Genomic DNA, 16,199 nt, shown 5'->3' with positions numbered 1-16,199 from the left:
GACACTCAGAATGGCAGCACTGCCTGGTGGAAAAGGTAAGCCCAGAACTTTTCTGCCTGGACTGTTTCATTACAGGGTTAACATCAGCAGAACTCAGCTCAGCTACTTAACTGTCCTTTCTGGAAAGGGTCACAGACAGCAGATGACCTAATCACAGAATTTTTTTTTTTTGAAAATCAGCAGTACCTATTACTTTCCCATTTTAGACAGACTTGAAAGTATTCCACTAAAGTTGTGGGGATAGGATAGTGTTTTCTTGCACAGTTCCAAATACTACATACTATATTTAATACTGCCTCCCTCCCAGGAGGATACTGAACCTGGGACTTCCTGGTTCAATATGAAGAAGTTCACAGGAAAGGAGGTCTCTGCATTTCAAATCCTACTTGCAAGTCTGCTTGGGGCAGGAGGGGAAAGAATGCAAGACTGCTGTATTTGGTTTTCATAGAAAATATGCCTTTTAGGGATTAGCCTTGAAGTGTTTTTAAAGTTAGTTAGGAATATTGTCTAGCTGCAGCCACAAGGGTCACACAGACATCGGTTACTTGTATTTTAACTACTGACAAGGTACAACAGAAGTGGTACAAACAAGTTTAATTCATGGACCCTCTAGGGATGTTCTAGAGTTACCTATAAGCCTATCTCCTCCTGAAGGACACAGAATTACAATGACATTGAGATAATGACATTTGGGTTTTATAGCACAAACTACTAAATTGGACGCTGACTTTCCCTCCAGATGTTCCACTTGAAGTGGCACTAGCTGTATATTGAGAGATATCAGAAGAACTATTTGAAAGATTGAAGACCTCTCACTGTTAGACCTTAGTATCATGCTCAACAGGGCCATATGAATCGCTAATTATGAAGCTCATTCAATTCTTCTTGATTACTAAAAGTCCTTATCATTGTCATTCCAAACCACCTGTGTTACCATAGTGACACAGAGCAACCAAGTCCCTTGAGTTGTGGCAGAAGCCTTTCCCTTCACATTCTGCCTGAGACACAAGTGAGACGGTACTAAGCAGCTGTCCAGGGGCAGAACAGCATTACATAGGCTGTTCCTTGCAGCACCTAGAGCTGGAGAGAGGAAACAAGAAAAATTACATCAGCATGACTTCCACTCTGAAGCATGCTTGGGGTTTGCAAAGAACTGTAGGCCATCCTTGGTCTTCTCATCCTCACTCTGAGAGGCACCCTTATTCTTTGTTTCAAGAGGAAAAAGGAGGTCTCCACAAAAGTCCTTCACAACGTTTGCAGCATTTCTCCTCTACAGATGTTCCAGTGGAACATGGCAGTTCAGAAATATATCTGGTAGGCTTAGCGAGCATTTCAGTTCCTTTTCATGGAAAGATGCTTCCCTAGAACCCTCTTTTCCTTCAGTCCAAAGAATTATCATAAAATATTCCAGAGAAGAGATAAAAGTCAAGTCAGAAAACTGTGTGTCCTACCTGACACTCACCTTATTTCTAAGTGAATACTGCTGGTCTCTTGTCCTCCTCCTGCCCCCTTCTAAATTAGCTACCTACTTTATGGTTCATTAAATATAGGCATGGAAAAACTGATGCATACAAAATAACAACAGATCAGACTGGGATGCATGTGATATGTTTTCATTTCTAACCATCTTGCAAACAAGAGGTTCAAGACAGATTGAATCTAGAGAGTCTTGTGTTAGAGTAGGTGTTAACTGCACCAAAAGCAGAATGACACCAATTAATTTATTCACTAATCATGTAAAAAGATGTAGAATCACATCATATTTTATCCTCAATGGAAGGAATACATCCTTGAAAATTGTTTTACTCTAGTTTCCAGGTACTCCTATTTACCACTTTGGAAGTTTGACATTCACTACAGCCTTTATTTGGCGTAAGAAATGGCTGCATCTTTACTTAAGTGTACAGTAATAAGAATGCTTTTGCTTAAACAGTTCAGTGCCCAGGAGCTAAAGTTAAAAAAGGAACTAGTATTTGTGTGTTCTAGACAATAGTTTTAGAAGAAGGTAAGGAAAGGGGTCCAGCTGCCAGCATTTTTAAGAGAGTCAAATTAATTTATGGTAACTTTGACCACAAGAGTGAATACACTTGCTTGCCTAGTAGCCCTAGTTGCTTGAGGCTGGTTTTCCCCTACATCAGAGGTGGCAGTTCTTATATACTGCAGCAGGCACTACAATTAAACCAGTACGCAAGGTGGAGCTCTCTTCTCCAGTCTACCATAAGGATCCCATAATGACAACATTACCTTCAAGTTCTCAGAGGCCTCTGCTGTCCCTCTACCTTCTTTGAAGTCATATCACCTATGTGTTTCCCACCCACCTCCATTTAAACCCAAAGAAGGTACCTTTCCCCATGAAGAGCTTTCCCCTTCCATGAACCATCACTTCACTTTAGGAACCGGCAGTTTTACTCTGAGGTAGTAGCTTGTCTTCACACACGAAAAATCCCATTGAAAGTAGCTATTTCATGCTCCCATCATTGCTGATCACCACTTTTCAGAGGATGAAGCAGCAGTTTTGCTCCTCTAGGTCAGGGAGCACAGGAAGAGCTAGAATGACTCACTGCAAGTGTTTGTGCTGGCCAGGGAGCTGCCAAATACCTTTTATTGCTGCCATCAATTCCATCCCTCCAGGACAGGGGTATATATATATCTATTTTGGCTCCTCAAGACCACAGCTGGTCTCCAGCCTCTCTCCCTGGGCTATTGATGCCTTATCTTCAGAGAAACAGTGAGTTAAATAGCTGCAGCTGAGACCACCTTTAAAACCTTTTTTTAAAAAAAAAAAAGATTCTCAGGAGTCCCACTGTCCAGTCAACATTATATGATAACATTCATCATCACCTTGCCAAGGCAAAAGGGACACAGCCAAAGCTATCATTCCATGGCTCATAGGCTTTGGTCTTCAATGTAAATGAGTCTGGAGTTAAGCTGTGACCAAGCAACACTTACAGTCAACCAAAAGGTTAAGAGACAGACCCACAAAGGAGACTCTTGACACCTTTGTTTCCTGTTTACCATAAGGGGCTTGACTTGTGTCTTGCCTTGATTCAAGCACTCTCCAGGAAGAGACAATGGGAATCGGCAAGACTAGTCTGGACAGTTCCTGTGCCACCACAGCTCTGTCACTTATTCCCCTCAACCCAACACTCAGAGGATAGCAAAGAGTCATGAACAGTTTAAGCCAGTATTGCCAAAGACTGTCATCCAGCCATTATGAATGGCTTCATAACATTTGAGATGCTTAGACTAACAAGCCTAGTAGGCATAAGAAAGAAAAAGTTACATTTTTATCCAGATTAGAAAGGGGAGAAGATGGAAACACCTTAACAACATCTTTGAGCTTTGTCTCAGTTTCAGAAGCTGCCACCTCTGCTTTCTGTCCTAATGTCAGGAAGCAACAAGGGCCAGCTGCTCCCTCAAGGGCCAAAGCCAAAGGGTAATAATACAGCCCACAGAGCAGGGACCTCACCAGCCAGGGCCCAGTCCATAGTAATGGAGCAAGACAAGCATGGCAGAACCTGAGATGGCGGTCACGTACAGCTAGGAGTCCAGATCATAAGGCAGTATCATAGGGAATGAGGCAGGCCTGAGGTCAAGCCAGAAAGTCAGTCCAGAGGTCAGAGTTAAGACCATGTCCAGTGATCGCCAGGCGCATCCAGAGCAACAAGGCAGGGCCAAGGTCAAGCCAGGAAATCAGTCCCTAAGTTGGGGTCTGGATCAACAGCATCCATAGCCAGACAGAGGCTTAGCTATAGCTGAGCTGCAGACCAACACTCCTCTAAAATAGCTCAGGTAGAGGCTACAGCCTTAGGGCTGAGCTTAAATATAGCTTCTGGGCCTGTGGACCCTTGGGTGTGGGTGGAGGCCCCAGCTGAGGCTGCTCAGGGCCATCATGGCTTATTAGTGGACTCACGTAGGGCCCTAACACCCACAGTCTAATACCTAGACAAATAGTAGTGTGCCATCATACACCAGGCAGCGGCAGGAAATCTCTTAGATATTCCTTGAGGATGGCCTACCTTCTTGATCACATAACATGCAGTGAGGGGAACAACAACTATCACAGAGTCCTCCTGCTGCTGAGAGATCAAAACACAACCAGTAGAGTTACACAGAGGGTGGGACTGCATAGGAGCATCTCAGGAGAGAAATGACAGTCAAAATGTCTCAGATCCCCAGATGATGATTATAACCAGCATCCAAGTTCTCCATCTCCCTCTCATCATTCCAAGGGGAGCACTTATAAAGCCACTTCATAGATCTAATTATCTTTTTAGAAAGCAATCACTGTTTCTCATTCAGGTTTTCCAATCAGGTAGCTCTATTCAGAGAGCAAGTTCTTCAGCATGAACCCAAGCTTTCAGTTTCATCATTTCCACCATGAGCTCAGAGGAGATACCTGCAGGAGAATCCCAAAGCCTACACATCCGTATTCTGCTTAGTCAGGCAGCAAGGGTGGTTTTGGAAGTCTGCGCTTGTCCCAACACTTTCTCTCTTTCACCCAGAAAAGTCAGAAGCCTCTGCCCCCATCATGCCAGTTTTAGCTACTCACATTCTATGCTCTAAACTTGATCTCTGGGGTAAGAGCGTAAGATATGTTTCAGGAGGCTTTGGATTTCTTTTTGTTTGTTTTTTGTTTTTTTTTTTTGTCAGGCAAAATACAAAGAGCCAGATCATATTACAGTCTTGGATTAGAAAGAGATCATTTTTCTGACTCCCTTGGTTAGGTTGGTTTTACCACTAGAGCTTCTATAACATAGAAACTTGTTATAAACCACCACTTACTTACAATGGAAACAGAGATTTAGTTCACCAAGCTGATGCACAAAAGCCTATATGCTTCAAAGCTGATGCTGGTGCTCCAAAGCCTATATGCTCCTACAGGTTTACTCCTCCTTCCGGCCATACAACAATGACAGCCACTTTCCTTATAGACTTTAGCTCACCCATTTCAATAGAAGATCAATGACATCTTGGGTAATACAGTGAGAAATGACTAGCTTTTATTCCTAGCTGCTAATGTGATGCACATCCCACCAGTTGCCCTTCTCCATGCAGGAGAAAGATCAGACTTTAAGAACAGCTAGGATCAAGTCTTAGAGAAGCTTACAGCAATCAGGAGCTTAACTGCTTTAACAAGAGAGGGGCTGTTTACCAATGTAAGAGTCAGAACACAGCTGTGAAGTAGGTACTGAGAGCACCCAGACCTTGCAGAAGGATCCAGACACTTCACAGCTTTGTTCATGTTCATTATGGGTTCAATTCTTCCCTTAGAGAAAGCATTATGAGGCCTATTGCACTGATGAAATAGAAAGAATAAGAAGAGTAAAAAATCCTGCGGCCCTTTGGGCCACAGTTTTAACAAGCAACAGCCATCTCAGTGGGATAGACAGTTCACACTAAGGAGCTGATGGTCTTTCTTTTACGCTGTCTTCACACCATTTTAAACTACAGTGAATCAGGCCCCACAGGTACACAACTGAGAGCACTAAGGGAGGGCAATGATAGACTGGGAAAGCAAAGTTCTCTCAATTTTACACTTGGTCACCCAGCTTTATCTAGAGACAAGAGGAAATCTCATTCCATGTAATTCACTTACCCACAGCACTCAGAAGGGAAATCATCTCAATGCTGTTTGCAGGAAGGGTGAGAGACACGCTTTTCCAGCACAGCAAAGGAGGCTGTGGTCCCCCAGCATAACCACATCTCTAAAGCTATTAGGAGCCCCCATTATCAAAGAAAAGAAGCACCAGAGCATCCAAAATATACTTCCCAGAGGAGTCCCTTTTGGCTTTGCTAGCTGCTCCATCCTCTTCTCTTTGTCCAGCAGCTTGTAAAACACCCTCCTTCCAGGAGAACACTTTTATACTCTTAATTGAGCAGCAATTGGACAGAACTAAGGCTCATGTCCTGCCTGCTTCAGGTAAGGCTGCTACATCTTCCATGGGATGGGCAGTGAGAAAATCAATTTGCACCTTGTGGCCGCTCTCCGCATTCAAATTCTGTCAGTACCTGCTCTACATTTATTCACTTTTATTTGTTCTGAAATTAGTTTACTAAATCCAGCCCTATTTGCTAAAGAAAAATAAACAGATTTGAATGGAAATAGAGGAGGCAGCATGTGAAAAAATCCCCCCAGCACCGTTACTGGGTAAGAATAATAATAAATGCTATGGCCCCCTCCAAAAAAAACTAGATGAATGTATGCAGAGGGAAAGGAAAGGCCTGAATCACACAAAAGGCAGAGTTTTTATTGCCTGCTCACGCAGTGCTGAGCAATAAAACATACTATTTGACAAATAATGCAAATGTTTTCTATAACCTTAGATGCATGTATATGCAGCATTTTTACATTTCTATCTAAATAGTATAATTTGTGATCATCTCTCAGAAAGAATCTATTGCAGTGCACATATGAATACATACACATATGCATAAAGCATAAAGCGTAAGGAAAATCAGGGGCATTTGCTGTAAGAATTTGGGATGTAACCCTGCTACCACAGCCACATAGATAAACTTCTGCAGCCCCTCCAAGCCTCTGTAGCTCCAGGGTCAAAGCAGTGCACAGAAAAGGATTTAATTAATTACCACAGTGGGACTTTGGATGCTTTGACTTTGTTCGAGACTCACACCCTACAAAACACAACAGCAAAGCAGTAGGTTAAAACTGTAAAAGCTCATCTGAACAGAAGAAAGAAAACATGCAAAAGATTAAACTAAACCAGCTGAAACCTGAGATAGCACAGAAGCATGAGGAAGGGAAATTGGAAATGAAAGAAGAGATCTCAGTACCATCTTCATCCCTAAACAAGCTGCTTCTCTTCTCACCCGCTTCCTACCCAAGCGATAGCTGGTCTAGTTACTTGGAATGGATTTTTACTCTACTAGCTAATCTATGGTAACAGTCCAAGTGCACACTTATCTCAGTTTCAGGATCACATTTACAGTGAGGTAAAGGCTGTCATGGGACAGTCAATGCACAGCAAATCCATGACTTAACTTGCCACACAGTGATCCATTTACATTGCCATACTCCAAAAGCAGCTCAATCAGATCCAAGAATGGAAAATATAAAATGATGCTTGCTTATAGGACTAACTTAAAAAATTGTCTTACCTGTGCTATGTTCTAAGTTTTCAAGATCCCTCTCTGCCTACAAGAACAGCAGTCATGCTGGCAGAGCTATGCAGATGTCACAGTGGTGGCAGATGTTTTGATCTCTTTAACTAAGATCTTGCTTCTGTTCATTTTTCTATTTATTTTGCTGTTTTAATGTAAGCTAGAAATGCTTTAGATTGAAAGGGCATGGAAAAGTCAAATGAAAATCACTAGTATAGTTATATTGTCCAAAGGAGGGAATACAGCAAATAAACAAATGACAGATAGGAAATGATGGAAAGTAAATTAGCTTTTTAAAAATGCTTTCTTGTTTTAATTATCTGGGTTATTTTTTGTTTATTTCAGTAGTCCATTTTGTCTCTGAACTGCCTGCCTTATGTGATTAGAATCTCACCTCAGTGACCTAACATAGATTTTTTTTGCATAGTAACTGTGATTTTCAACATGGGTTAACATCCAGTCAGTTTTGCTCCCTCCAAAGTCAACAAGTGGAATGCATCAATGGAATATCATCAATGGCAGTGAAAGTAAAATTGAACTGATCTAGAATACTTCTGAAAAATCACCATTCCATGCGCAATTTTCCTGTTCTGAAGATCTGCACTTATGAATGTGCAGGTACCAAACACACTGGGGTGTGTAGCAATTTGGGACACAAAAATAACATTTGTGTTTCAGGGCCATGTTGAAAATATATTTCAAAGTAGAAAAAATATACCAATGGTACATAAATCAAAAAGACGTGAAGAGTTTTTGGTAAGAACTGCAGCAAGTGGCTCTGTGTGAAAAGCAAAAGTATTAACAGTCTGATCTAAGGCAGACTAGTGAAGTATAGTAGGCAAAAATGAAACAAGAAGGCATTTAGTTTGAATTCAGGCAAACTTCCCCTCCATGAGCTTTATAAGTTAGGTTTTTTACAAGAGTAAATAAAGCAAACACTGTTTTTTCCAGTTTGACAGCTGTATGCAAAGAGAATGGTACAACATTTGTTATCTATAGTTACCATTCTGCATAACCAAACACCCTGCTGCAGCATGCAGCAGCCTCAGAGTTGCTTTAAACTGTGCTTGGTGCTTACAGAGGGGATATGATATTCAATCACATAAAATGTGGGAATATAAGGAATGATGGTAAATTCTTTATTTTTCACCTGAGAAATCAGGTACCAAAAAAGAAGATGATGTACCCAAGTGCACTTACTAGAGTCTAAACTAGATGCCAGATCCACAACCTTTTTTCTATTCCCAGTAATGAACAGAGCACTGGACAGTGTCAGGCCTGCTTGGATAGGCTGGCACTAGGGTGCTAAGAACATGGTTTTTTAATTGTGCCATTCCTGTGCCTGGCAAGGGGAGGGAGAGGCAAGGAATGGAATAAAGTGGTTTTCAGGTGTGTGCCTGAGAAGAACACAGCTTTACTGCAATGCCCTCCTGTCCCACTGCCTCATACTGGCCTTTGGGTAGGGAGTAACCTAAGGTGGACAGCTACTTTTCATCCTAAATTCTCTTTAAGCTGCCTGAGCAGCTCCTGGAGCCTTGGTAAAGCAGAGAGTCGGGCCCCTGCACTTGTCATTAGCATAGATGCAGAACAAGGCAAAGCCCCTGCCACTCCAAGTGTGCGAGGTGCAAGGCCCTACATGCCTGACATACTGGTCTGTGTATTAGCAGTGGCTGTACGTCTGCAACAGCGACAGAGCCAGGCCACTGTGCTGGAGCTTGTCTGACAATGTTTCCTTGTGATACAAGCCTTGAATTGGAATAGGGAACCTCTGAGGCAAAGGGAACAAGGTGGAAACGCATCTTACCTCTCCTGGCAGAGATCTAAGCCCAGGAACAAGAGCAGGGAGGCTGAGAGGAAAAGCAGGAAGCATAGTCTTACACCCCCAAAATAAAACCTGAGCACTGCAGTGTCTGATAAACCATGGTCAGCACCGCAGAGCATTCGTACGTGCTGCTAGGAAGCAGGCTAGAGAGAGGGGGAAAGGGACCACAGAGGTATTTGTTGATTTTGAAAGAATCTCCCGGGTGTGTGTTTGTTTGCCTCTCCACTGTGAGGAGAGCAGCCCCTGCCCCAGCTCTTCCTCTCTGATCATGCAATATTCATCAGCTTCCTTTTCACTTCTGCCTGTGCATGTGTGGGGGCCCCAACAGCAGCAACACAATTACGCATTCCTCCAGCACCAAGGGCTGCTGAACACTCATTCAGTAGCATATATACAAGAGAAAAACTGAGGGGACTGAGTAAAGCCTGAACTTCAAGGGCACCCTTCAGGTGAAGCATACGGTATCACCTCCTGAATTTAGGCTCCTGGAGCCTAACTCTTCCATGGCCTTGCATCGGTTTCATCATGTAGGCTAGCTCCATTATTGTCCTGGTGCGGTGGTGTTTTCCTCTGGTGGGGCACAGAGCGCAGGCATCCAGTGTTGCTCCAACAGCTCTGCTAGCATCACTGGAATTACTCTGGGCTTTTCTTCAGCCTGAGACTGCAGGCAGCAATAGTATGAATGGGCATAATTCTCAACTTGTTTATCCTTCATCTTCACTGAGAAAGAAAGGCATAGATTTTTCCTCAGGGTTGCCAATATGTATGGTTTATCCTCAAGTTAAAGCACAGCAAAGGCAGGGCCCTTTAGTTTTACCAAGAGACAAGCCTGATGAAGCTAGATTCATATTTCTGCCTGTCACTGACTTCTGAGTCACTATGGTAAAATGCAAGTGTCTTGTTTTCATTTATTTTATTTCTGGCATAGCTTATGTGCATTATTACAATGAGGTTAAAAGTCCTTTCAGAAAGCTGTTTTTGACTCTGTGTGTGTGTATGCGTGTGTTTAGACAGACAAACTTAAACCTAGATTTGCGCATCCTCTCCCAATTCCTCCTCCCAATGGCATCTGTTTTCCCTCTTACCGAGGCGGGAAGATAATAATTTTTTGCTCTGCTATTCAGAAGAATAGAAGTATTAAGATGTATGCAGCATAACAGTGTTTATTTAGTTTTTTTTTTTTTTATCTGAAGGCCAAAGAGAACTTAATTTAAATGGTGGGAAGATAAAATAGGGCTGCATTCACAAACAGGTTATCTTTCTACTGTCAGCTCATCTCGCCTGCTCTGTCAATCAGTTGAATTTAATTGTTTCAGACCTCGTAGTTTTATAAAGCCCTTCCTCTCTTCTCCTTCTTGATTACACTGCTCCTGCATAATATATTCTCTTCGCAGGTGACTGGGTCTGTAGGAAAGCCTTGAAGGAGAGTGTGATTAAAGAAAGACACATAAAGCAAAGCTAGAAAAAGCCAGGGCCAAATGGTTGCACATACTAAACTCATATTTTACCTAGAAGGTATAGTGGATTCACCATCTGCAGCTATCGTGTTTTGAGACTGGTTACTTTTCTAAGAGCAGCACATGAGTTTAAATGATTTAGGGTTGATAGGTTCTGCAGTCTGCGTATTTGTGCACAGGCTACATGAGATGGACCACAGTGGTCCTTTCTGGCCCTAATTCTGTGATGCGATAGGTAGAGAAGTGTAAGCCAGATGCAAGCAATGAGTTCTTCCAGCAAAAACTCACTCTAGCATGACTAGGTGACAAAAATGTCACAAACCCTTTTTAGTCTAAGTTCACTTGAATACTTGATACAATCTGCACAGTGAGTTCAATTCTCTGCTGCCACTTACTGCAGGAGGAGAGTTTTGTTACCCATTTTGCCTTTGGTTTGCACAGGGACGGCAGGCGACACCCATGCCACAAAGGAACAACAATTTGGCCTGTGTCTACAAAGTAGTTTGGGTGACAAGCACACCCCCATGGCAGGCAGTACTGGCTCTAAGGATGTTCACACAGAAGGGAGAACTCATTTCTACAGTCTGGACTGGGGAAAACACAAGGGAAGCAGCTGAACTGGGTGATACTGGCTGAACTGGGTGATACTTTTGAAGTCTTTCCCTTCCACGCGTGTCTCTACTGCAGTTCCTGCTGCTCATGTATATCTAACCAAGCTAGTTTTAAGGCTGTCAGCTCAGTGTTGTTTGTAGCGAAATGATGACAGTCCAGAGCTGAGTGTGTGCAGTTTCTCAGGTAGGTTTTGCAGTCTGGCCTGAACTCTGTTGCAGCAGCTACAGGCTAGCAGTATGTGAGTTGGCTAATGAAAGCCTAATCCAGACACAGCTTTAGGAGCTACAGCCATAACTTGATTAAAATTACTCCCTGGACTGGCTTCAGTCAACTTGCATGTGCCTTGGATAGCTGTTTCCCTGGTCTCTTTTTAAGATGGCACCCCTCAACCCATCATCAGATTTGTCAACACATTTCAAAGGTTTGTCTACATTTTTAATGACTATACCCTCAGCATCCAAGAGGAGATGCAGCCTGTGCTGGCAAATCACTTCTTCAGGTCTTCAAATGAAGTAAAGTATCTAAGCAAAAGGACTTTTTAAGGCCTAGATGGGCTAGTATGTACTAGTATGCCAAACTGATACTTCGAATTGTATTTTAAAATGGACTGGATCAGATACAACAGAGGACATGGAAGCAGCAAACTGGGACTTTCTCGATGCTATCCTCCCTGTATTGGCATTTTAAACTCATCATATCAGTCTAATTCTCAAGTTTTGTTTGGGGCACTGGAATATATCCATGCTTATGCACACAATTATGCCTTAGGTTTATTCTAACAGGTTAGAGGTTTTCATCACGCTCTGCTCCTGATTGATTGGTGCTGTCCCCATACTCAAAGCTTGAAGCGTTAGTTTTCATGCTGTTTCCCTTCTTCTGTCAGTCCATCACTACCATAAAGACAACATATATTCACAAACAGGGTCTCACCTCACCGCAAAGAGTGAAGGTAATATTCAACATTTAAATGGAACCGATGGCTGAGAGAGGTGTGAAAGCTGAAAAAATCCAGTGTATTAGTGAATGTCAAATGTGAGAGAAAGAGCCTGAACTAGTCAAAGCAGTTCTTAAGAGTTCAGCGATACTCTTCTTATGAGCCTGCAATACCTTGATCTGCATCCCTCTCTCTCAAAGTGGAGGTGTATGCTGAACTATTGCCTTTTTCTTCCACCTGACTCACCATACTTAGGCTTTTTACCACAGGGAACATAGCTGGAACCTACTGTGACTGTCAAATTCCTCTTCTTCTCCATTTTCTGTTCTTCCTTCTCTTCCTAATTAATGTCAGCCTGAGTGAGATCAGAGAATCCTGCCATGGATTTCCTGGTGATTCAACTCTGTCACAAGCACAAGGCAGAGGTTAGTGAGTCAGTGCAAAGTAAAAATGGACAATTAACCTACCCTTTTTCTTACCATTCTTGTCGCCCAACCCTCCTTTGTATATGAAGAAGCTACAGCGCTCTCAAGAAATCTGTTCAGTGAGGGAGTTGTTCTTCCCCTTACCAAAAAAAGGGCTGGAATCCAGCTGATAAGATGAGGGAAAAGGAGGATGCATAGAGGTAAATATATCTCTGCAAAATGTAACTACTTTTGAGGCATGGAGATGGAGAAGACTTCAGAACATCACAGTACAAGGTACTCCTTGGGATATAGAAGCCAATCATCTCCTGTTGCATGTTAGATAAACACCTTCCTCAACTGATCAAATATCGGCATAAACAGTTAGATTGTTTGCCTCCACTCTAGTAAGGGCAGCCAAGCCCTTTTCATAATGGGGCAGGGGGAGAAAGAAAGAAGGAGAACTGCACAGTCTCAAGCTGCGGGAGCACTAGCCCACCAGTAATGGGGGGGCATAGGCACTCCTCATGCCTCCTTGCACCTTTGTAAATCTGTGCCGGCTCTGTGCCAGTTGGCAAGGCTGTTCTAGAGCCTCATTCCTCTGGTGGTTAGACATTGTCCTCTAATTTTCCACCTATTTCTGTTCATGGCCAGTTTATATCCATTTGTTCTTCTGCCAACACTGTATTTTAACTCAAATAATAGCTCCTCTCCCTCCTTGACATGTATCCCCTTAACATGGTTATAGAGAATAATCATATCCCTTCTCAGCCTTTGTTTTGTCAAACAAGTGGAGCACTTTTTAGTCTCCTCACATATGACAGGTCCTCCATTCTACTGGATACCCCTATAGCCTTCTTCAGCATCTGTTCCTGCCGGAGCTCCTCTAGCCATGTGACAGGCCGTCATTGAAGACAATATTCCAAAAAACCTCACCAAAGCCTCATACAAGATGCTAAAAATTCCCTATGTGCCTCTGAAATCCTTCTCATCCTAGCATTGCATTTGCTCATTTCTCACTTGCATCCAAGATGTGTCTAACAGTTGTACTAGCTGATCACAGGATGACATCGCATGCCTTGGTCCTTCCCCACTTCTGTCATTTCCAATTTATGAATTTATTTATTATGGCACATAGTAGAAATTCTCATGTTAGTCCCAAGAACATATCCTTTCACCCTGTACTATCTTATTTCATCCTGTTTCTATTATCCGCAAGGTCACCCAATGCTCCCTTCATGGTATTTCAACTCCTTTTTGTCTTGGAAGTGCCTCAATTTTGCCTCATCAGCTAATTTCATCAGCACACTCCTCCTTTGCAATTTTATTCCTAATCCCTATCTTCTCCATACTTTGATAACAATTTCCTGTGTGGTATCACCTTTCTGAAGTCCAAAATTGTCTAGAAAGTTAGTTCTCTTTCTCACGGAAGGCACCTGGTTAGTTTGGGAAGGTTCAACTTTGGCAAACCTGGACTGTATTCTTCTCACTTACCTCCCTGCCTGTGATTATTTTTTCTTTCCCAGTTTCCTATGGATCTTTAATTTTATAAATGGGCCTACACCGATATAGGCACCTCCACACTGTTTAAAAGAAGAATAATTTTAAAAACACCAAATAACTGAAAGCAGAACAAAAATTTAATTTCAGTCTGAATCAGAATTTATTTCTCTTTTTTTTTATTTTACAAAAAAAAAAAAAAAGTCTGGGAAATTCTTATTGTGGTTCAACCTAAAACAGTTATTTCTCATTCCTCTCTAAATTACAGTGCACATTGTTAGCCTGACATTGCTGTAAAACCTCAGGAGTTTTATAAAGGTGCTCTTGAGTAGATACACAATGCTCATGAAAAGAATCCCTGGAGAGGGCCAGGGTTGAGGTGTGGACATTGTTGGTTAGGAAAGGGTGGAAAGGAATGGGTTATCTGCATATAGCAGGTATTTCCGTCTCCTTTGAGATGGTAGGAATCCACATGCTCCATATGAGCCAAAAGTGTGTTCCCACAAATGACTTGCATTAATAATGTTGTCAGTCCCCAAGTGCTGGTGGCCTGTTTCCAGGTGCTAGTGGCTGAATTCAAAAAGGCCAGTTCATATGAGGTGTGGAAAATAAAAATAAAAATCAAGAGGTTTATCAGAGGCTTTACCAACCCTTTCCAGCAATCTCGTTATGCCAGCCAAAGGGAAATGTTTAAAATACTAGCTGTCACTGGATACATGTAAAATCAGCTGGACAACGCCGAGGTGAATAGGCTGCGAAGATGAATTGCACAGAGCCTGATAGGGAGGAACCAGTTAAAACAACTATGCCCTAACTACTGCTATCATACATTAATCTCCCTCTCGTAAGTCACAGGCAGGGTCCAACATGCATCACCCACTGGTGAACACCCACTGCATGGATGTAGATATGCCCACATTGGCAATGAGGACTACGAAGTAACTCTGCAGTGTAACATAAGTTCACCTACACTACTAGCACAAACTCTTCCCAGGCTGCTATCCTAAAGATCCAAAGGCAGTCTTCGCCACAAAAGGTGTCTGATGAAATATAATCCAGGTCATCTGAAAAAAACAGCTTCTATTTTTTCATATTTTAATCCTGATTTTCTCGGGATTGTGTGATCATACTGGCTGTGTGTGAATTTCTCCTAATAGCTATTGAGTCTATTGGCCAGTTTCAACACAGTTTGGCAGAGGAACAGAAGTCTCAAAGATAATTAGCTCCAAGTAGTTTGTGCAAACAACCAGATGCTAGAGGAAGGTCTTCTAATGCCTTCATGGACAGAACAGCTGTAGTGTGTGCTTACCCCTTAACAAACACCAAAGAATTGAGAACCCACACAGGGGCTCATTCCTGAGACACAAATCCAAAGGAAACCAAGCTTCATTGGTTTTACTGTTCACAGAACTAAGGTTTACATTAGACATTCAGGTCTCATCTGCTCTGGAAGGCTGAAAAAGTGGCTGAATTACATTTTTATATGAGTCAATAAAGCAAAATCAAATGACGGCAATAACAAAAGATTTTTTGAGGGGCGGGGCAGTCTCTGAATGAACCCCAACTCTGTACTCCTGCCATTTTATACCTGTGTACAAGTATAATTGTCTGTTGAATGCTATAGGATGGGGGGACAGGAGCTATGTAACAGACAATAAAATTTTTTACCAAGCCCTCATATAAACAATGCATTGGGTTGCCTCAGACATTTCTGTCAAGATACTGGATGGAAAAGCCCTGAAGAAGTTGCCATAAATTTGGTCTCCAGACTAAGGGTCTCATCACACAGATGTTTCTTTTGGCCTGAAGTAGAGCGTATTCTTACCTCTCAGCTTCAGTCTCTTTCTGTCCTCTGCACAGCCGCATACACAATTATACCAGCACAGTTGAGGGCACCCCCAGGGCAGGAAAGAACCAGAAGCAGGAGAACAGGATGGAGGTAGAGTGGTTCCAGTAAGAGTGATGTTGGCTATACTCTGGTGTGAGGGGGCTGTTAATCTGATGTGGTTTTATCAAGGAGCTCCACCAAACAACTGTACAGATAAAACTGATGGGGCAATGCAAGGTGGGAGCTTGCAGCTGGGAGGTGCTTGAGAGAACTGTGTTGAAAGAAATGTCCCTGTAACTATGCTGTGAGCTATATGGCTAACTGCTAGAAGAACCCACCATCACAGAATCACAGAATCACAGAAAGGTTGAGGTTGGAAGGGAAGGTCCAAACCCCCTGCTCAAGCAGGGTCACCTAGAGCACATTGTACAGGATTGCATCCAGGCAGGTTTTGAATATCTCCAGAGAAGGAGACTCCACAACCTCTCTGGGCAACCTGTTCCAGTGCTCTGTCACCCTC

Source organism: Apteryx rowi, unplaced genomic scaffold (assembly GCF_003343035.1).
Source record: "Apteryx rowi isolate R43461 unplaced genomic scaffold, aptRow1 scaffold_134, whole genome shotgun sequence".
NCBI classification, from domain to species: Eukaryota; Metazoa; Chordata; class Aves; order Apterygiformes; family Apterygidae; genus Apteryx; species Apteryx rowi.
Note: the sequence above shows the minus strand (reverse complement) of the source record.